General features: G+C 42.9%; 1 long non-coding RNA gene across 1 annotated transcript; it reads right to left on the bottom strand.

The window, feature by feature from the left end:
• Window positions 1-1,718: 1,718 nt before the first annotated feature.
• Window positions 1,719-6,336, bottom strand: LOC134472090 (uncharacterized). The gene is made up of 2 exons (XR_010041928.1): window positions 5,903-6,336; window positions 1,719-3,180 (listed from the first exon to the last, which is right to left on the bottom strand). It is a non-coding gene; the product is annotated as an uncharacterized LOC134472090 (long non-coding RNA).
• Between the last annotated feature and the right edge of the window lie 354 nt (window positions 6,337-6,690).

Raw genomic sequence — 6,690 nt, 5'->3', positions numbered from 1 at the left:
AACACAAATACAACTTACCGGAACCTGTGGGATGCAATGAAAGCTGTCCCCAGAGGAAAATTTATTACACTGAGTTCCCACATTAGGAAAACAGAATGAATACAAATAAATAACCTGATGTTACATCTCGAACATCTAGAAAAAGAAGAGCAAGTCAAGCCCAAAGCCAAAAGAAGAGAAGAAATTATAAAAATCAGAGCAGAAATCAATGCAATAGAGACTAAGAAAACAATCCGAAAAGCAACGAATCAAAGAGCTGGTTCTTTGAAAGAATAAATAAAATTGACAAGCCCCTAGCCAACCTTATTTTTAAAAAAGGGAAGAAAAAACTCAAATTCATGCAATAAGGAGTGAAATAGGCGAAATTACTACAGACTCAAAGAAATACAGAAGATCATCAATATGCATTTCAAAAACCTATACTCTCAAAGGTTTGATAACACAGAGGAAATAGACAGATTCCTAGAAAGTACCAAAGCTAGGTCAGGAAGATGTAAAACTACTGAATAACTCAATTTCTATTAATGAAATTGAAAATGTAATTAAATCTTTACCTACAAAGAAGAGCCCAGACCCAGACAGATTCACTACAGAATTCTACAAGAAATACAAAGAAGACCTAATGCCAACACTCCTCAAACTCTTCAATGAAATTGAAAGGGAAGCAATCCTTCCTAAATCGTTCCTAGAAGAAAACATTACTCTAGTACCAAAACCAGAGAAGGACTCAACTGAAAAAGAGAACTACAGACCAATCTCCCTAATGAACACAGATGCAAAAATCCTCAATAAAATATTGACAAATAGGATGCAGCAAGTCATCAAGAAGATCATACACACCGACCAAGTGGGATTCACCCCAGGCATGCAGGGATGGTTCAACATACGTAAATCAATAAATGTAATCCACCATATCAATAAAGCCAAAGGTAAGAATCACATGATCATTTCTATAGATGCAGAAAAAGCCTTTGATAAGGTCCAACATTCATTCATGATAAGAACCTTACAGAAAATTGGAATAGATGGTCTTTACCTCAATATAATTAAGGCCATCTATGACAAACCAACAGCCAATATCATACTAAATGGCCAAAAATTTAAGGCCTTTACTTTAAAATCAGGCACGAGACAAGGATGTCCCTTATCACTGCTCCTATTTAATATAGTACTGGAAATACTGGCCAGAGCAATTAGACAAGAGAGAGAAATAAAAGGCATAAAGATAGGAAAAGAAAAAATTAAATTATCATTATTTGCAGATGACATGATACTCTATATAGAAGATCCCCAAAACTCCATTGAAAGACTCCTAGATACAATAAATAAATTCAGTAATGTAGCTGGATACAGAATCAATAGTCAAAAATCAATAGCATTCCTATACACTAACAACAAAGTCACAGAGAGAGAAATAAGAGAGGCCACACCCTTGACACTAGCAACCAAAAAAATGAAATATTTAGGAATTAATCTCACGAAAGAAGTGAAAGACCTATACAGGGAAAATTATAACACATTGAAAAATGAAATTGAAGATGATCTCAGAAAATGGAAAGACATCCCTTGCTCATGGATAGGAAGAATAAATATTGTGAAAATGGCCATTCTCCCAAAACTTTTTGATCCGGCCTGCAGATCAACAAGTTTGGAACTCCTGGAGGGGAAATGGGGATTAAATAAAAGACATGGGGGAGACAAAAAGAGACGAAGGCAAGTTGATGTTAACCCAATCAAGCCTCCGGTTTATTGAGAAAATAATCACACCTTTTATAGGCTAAGGGCGGGAGCTGGGACAGGAAGACGTTAAACAGATGAATACAACAGGGTTACCATCACATCCGGATAAGTGACGTAAGCAGAAAAGGATTATGGTTAATGTAGGCAGACGCAGTGCCCATAGGAGAGAGAGAGAGAGACATCTAGGCAGCAGTGCCTGTCACTCGGCTCCCTACATCTCCTCCCTTTTTATATTATTTAATTAAGAGTATGGCAGGCCCTGTGAGGACAGCGTTTGTCTTAGGTCAAGGACCTTATTGTATGAACCCAACCAGGCCTTACCCGTCATGGGCTTGCAGAACAGTAGTTGGTCCTGTGCCTGTCTTAGGTGGCCGTTGGAGTTAACATGCATGTCCTAGTTGCCCGTCTCTGACTGCCTGTCCATTGCCCCAGGGCAGTCAGGCCGCATCATCATATGGGCCACTCGTGGGAATTTCTTCCCTGTAGGTTTGTTGATCTGCCAACTCCAGCTGATGATAGTGTACCTGAATGGGCTTTGCCATAAATGCGTTTATCCGGTTATTAATGAACATCATAATCCTCTGAAAAATACAAGACTCACAGAAATGAGAAACAATAGGTCAGCTAGGGAACCCAAAAGGGGGCATTAGGTAAGGGAAAAACTCCCCCCCCCTGTTGGGAGCCGCAGCCCCGAGCCCGGTCGCCTCACTTGGCGGACGTGAGGCCTGTAGTAAAGAGTGAGGCCTGAGGTAGATTACCCCTCCCATCGAATATGTTAGTTTCCTGCTTACCGCGTAAACAACCCGCTCAACAATATAGTCTGCCTGGCAACTGATGATGTTAGCCAATCAGCTTGCCTTGCTTACTTTAACATGATTGGACACTGTACCCGTATATATACCGGTGCCACCCCTGGGCGGAAGTAGAAGCCAGATAGAAGCCCGGAAGTAGAAGCCCAAAAGGAGCCGCGGAGAGCGGACCGGTAGAGGCTTTGGGGCAGACTGAAGCACAAAAGGAGCCGTGGGGAGCGGACCAGAGGAGGCTTCAGCTGGGAGAACCCAGGGCAGGCTGTACGGAGAAGGAAAATAAAAAGAAAAGGTTGTCCACTACCAGACTTTGTCGTGTGTCCTTCCTGCCGGCCGGGAGCGGACATCGACACCCCCCCAAAATCAAGGAGAAGGGGTTGACAGCCATTTGTTGGTGTCTCTGTATGAAGTCATTCTCCTGTGTCTTGGAGCATGCCTTGAATAACATTGGATGTAGTCTATTTGGCTGGTGTATGTTTCTCTAGACCGAGAAGAGCCTCTTCCGCAGTCATGGGGTTTTGTGCATGGCTGTCAGCAGTTGTAGTCTGTTTGGCAGGGGTCAAAATCCACCATGGATGTGGTGTGGCTCAAGAAGGCTGGTTAAGCAGCATAAGGCTCCAGGGAGATGTGTCACCTGTAAGAGAACACAGGGGATTGTGCCTCAGGAAATAACATTATTCCTGGGCATTACATGGGGTCTTTGAAGAACTGTCTACTTGCTTTACGAGGCGTTCAGGTAGCCATCTAGCTTTTCTATCTTGTTGAGAGTAAACACACACTGAGCCTCGTCCCCAGATAAGGACTGGATCAGGGCCATTCCACACATTGGTTAGTGGATCTCTCCATAAAACAGATGCAAACCGTGTTTGAGTCTGAGTATGCCAAAACCGAGATGCTGCGGAGCAGCCTGAAGCATCCAGGGTCAGAAAATTTAAAATAAAAAGAGCATGTGAAAGGACATTTCTAGGGGACCCCTGGGTGGGGTACCATGTCTCCCTTTTTATTTTATCTATGGTGAATTTAAGAGAACGATGCGCACGTTTAACAATGCCTTGTCCCTGAGGATTATAAGGTATACCTGTAGTGTGGAGGATATTAAGGCTTTTACAAAATTGAGCAAAGGAGGTACTGGTATAGCCAGGGCCATTATCGGTCTTGAGCTGTTGAGGACATCCCAGAACTGAGAAGGCTGACAGCATATGGGCTATAATGTGTTTAGCAGCTTCTCTAGTCTGGAGAGTGGCAAAAATGAAGCCACTATAAGTGTTAATAATGACATGTACATATTTTAGATTGCCAAACTCATTGAAATGGGTAACATCCATTTGCCATAAGGCATTAGGAATTAAACCTCTAGGGTTGACTCCTAGGTGTTGAACAGGTGAGTGGATAGCACAAGATGGACAATTTTTTATAATTTGTTTGGCTTGCTCACGGGTAATTTTGTAGAGAAGGCGGAGGGTGTGAGCATTGAGGTGGTGTAACTGGTGGGCTTGTTGGGCCTCAGACACCTTGGAGTCCTGAGCCATAAAAACCTGTGCTTGTATAGCAACATCAGCCAAATGATTTTTTTGGGCAAGAGGCCCTGGGAGGTTGGAATGAGCTCGCAGATGACCGATAAAGAACTTATGACTGCGAAGCCATATGAAGCATTGTAATTGTTTGAACAGATTTGCAGCTGGGGAAGCATGACATATAGTAGCAACAGTCTCTAATAATGGAACAGACTGGGCAAGATAAGCACTGTCAGTATACAAATTAAATGGTTGGTCAGAGTAAGCAGCAAAAGCTGCAAGAATAGCTTTTAACTCTGCTAATTGTGCAGAGGAAGTATCTGCCTGGAGGGTAGAAACATTGTCTTGAGATACATAAACAGCCCTTCCGGAGGATGAGCCATCAGTGAATAAAACCAGGGCACCCGGAAGGGGTTGTGAAGCTGTGACTTTAGGGAATATAAATGAGTGACGATTAGCAAAGTCAACTAGCTTATTTGGAGGGTAATGATTGTCAATAGTCCCTGAATAGGAAGCTAAGGCAATAGGCCACTCTTTAGTACTCTGAGTAGCCAATCTATTTGGTCTTTTGTAAAAGGTTGAATGAGAATGTCTGGTTTTTTGCCAAAGTAACATTTTTCCTGTTTTTTACCCTGGATTATTAGGTCTGAGACAGCTTGGAAATAAGGCAAAAGTGTTCTTTTTGGAGAGACTGGTAAATGGACCCACATGAGGGGAGCTTGTTGTCAGAACACTGCTGTGGGGCAAAGCTTTGTATTAAAAATGAGAAACTGTAAAGGCTCATTGTAGTCTATAAAGGAAACGGTTTGTTGAGCAATAGCCTCTTCTACTTTACTGAGCGCTCTCCTGGCATCAGGTGTAAGCTCTCGGGGGGAAGTTGGATCTATGTCTCCCCGAAGCAGCGCATAAAGGGGCTCTAAATCATGTTTAGTTAGTTTTAAAAATGGTATGAGCCAATTAATATCTCCCAATAGTTTTTGGAAGTCATGAAGTGTAAAGGAATAGAGAATAAGCAATCTTTAAGATCTATGACAATTTTAAACAATCCCAAAGGAATGGCACTGGGTGAGGGGAGGCCTGGCTGTAGGGGCCCCATTAAGACCATTGTCTTATTTATCGCCCTAAGGTCTTGTAGCAGCCTCCACTTTCCTGACCTTTTTTGGATAACAAAGATAGGTGTGTTCCAAGGGGAATTATTAGGAACAATGTGGCCTGTATCTAACTGGTCTGGTATCAGCTGCTGTGCGGCTGCAAGCTTTTTAGAGTTAAGGTTGTTTTTAAAGGCTTATATGAATCCCCAATTGGCCATGGAGGCACAGGGAGTGGCGGGCTGCCATCCTGGGACCTGTTGATCACGTCAACAGGTGGAAGTGGTGGCAGATCACCATGTATGAGGACCTCTAACAGGCCATCATTCTCTGCATCTGAGAAATCAGAGGCTTTAGATTTTTCTGAGGATGGTTTTGAGGTAGATTTAAGGGAGTCGCGCAAGGCAGCCTCACCCAGTGCAACTGTCTCCTCAACCTGAGGGTCTGCATGCCTCTGGGCAAGCAGCTCAGAAATTAAATTCCAATATGTAAAGGTGGTCACAGGAACCTTTTTTGGACCGAAAACTCTATAATAATCTTTTAAAACATCTCTTACTGTATTCTACCTCTTGGTATCTATAGAACCCTCTAGGGGGAACCTTATGAATAAATTGAAAATACTGCAATAATTCTTTTTTTTTAACCCTTATCTCTCTTGTCTTTAATGCCTTTATAAGGCCTCCGACGAACACTTCGTGTTCGCTCAATACTTGACCCATGTCGGGAAAGGGAAATGGGGTTGCCGTTCACTCACCGTGACTCGGGCAGGACATCGGGTAGTCGTCTGCGCAGGTCTCGGCACTTGATTTAATGTCCTGTTGCTTTAAGCTTTAATCCTTGATTTAGTTTACTCATTCCTCGGCCGAGGTCTCTGGTTTAATTTGCTTTTACTTTCAGTTTAAGCCGGCTGTCTCTTGAACGGCTCCCTCGTTAACTTCTCCGTGCCAGGAGCCCCACGTTGGGCGCCACTTGATCCGGCCTGCAGATCAACAAGTTTGGAACTCCTGGAGGGGAAACGGGGATTAAATAAAAGACATGGGGGAGACAAAAAGAGACGAAGGCAAGTTGATGTTAACCCAATCAAGCCTCCGGTTTATTGAGAAAATAATCACACCTTTTATAGGCTAAGGGCGGGAGCTGGGACAGGAAGAGGTTAAACAGATAAATACAACAGGGTTACCATCACATCCGGATAAGTGACGTAAGCAAAAGAAGATTATGGTTAATATAGGCAGACACAGTGCCCATAGGAGAGAGAGAGAGAGAGAGACATCTAGGCAGCAGTGCCTGTCACTCGGCTCCCTACAACTTTTATACAGATTCAATACAATCCCAATAAAAATACCACAACATACCTCATAGAACTCAAGAAATCACTCCTAAAATTCACCTGGAGTGAGAGGAGACCTAGAATAGCAAGGACAGTTCTAAGCAGCAAAGGCAAGGCAGGAGGTATCACAATCCCTGACTTGAAGTTATACTACAAGGCAACTGTAGTAAAACCAACATGGTACTGGAACCAAAACAGAGATGAAGATCAGT

This window comes from Cavia porcellus, unplaced genomic scaffold (genome assembly GCF_034190915.1).
Source record: "Cavia porcellus strain 051 isolate PalLab524CR breed Dunkin Hartley unplaced genomic scaffold, mCavPor4.1 scaffold_22, whole genome shotgun sequence".
NCBI classification, from domain to species: Eukaryota; Metazoa; Chordata; class Mammalia; order Rodentia; family Caviidae; genus Cavia; species Cavia porcellus.
This window is presented reverse-complemented; position numbering and strand designations above follow the sequence as displayed.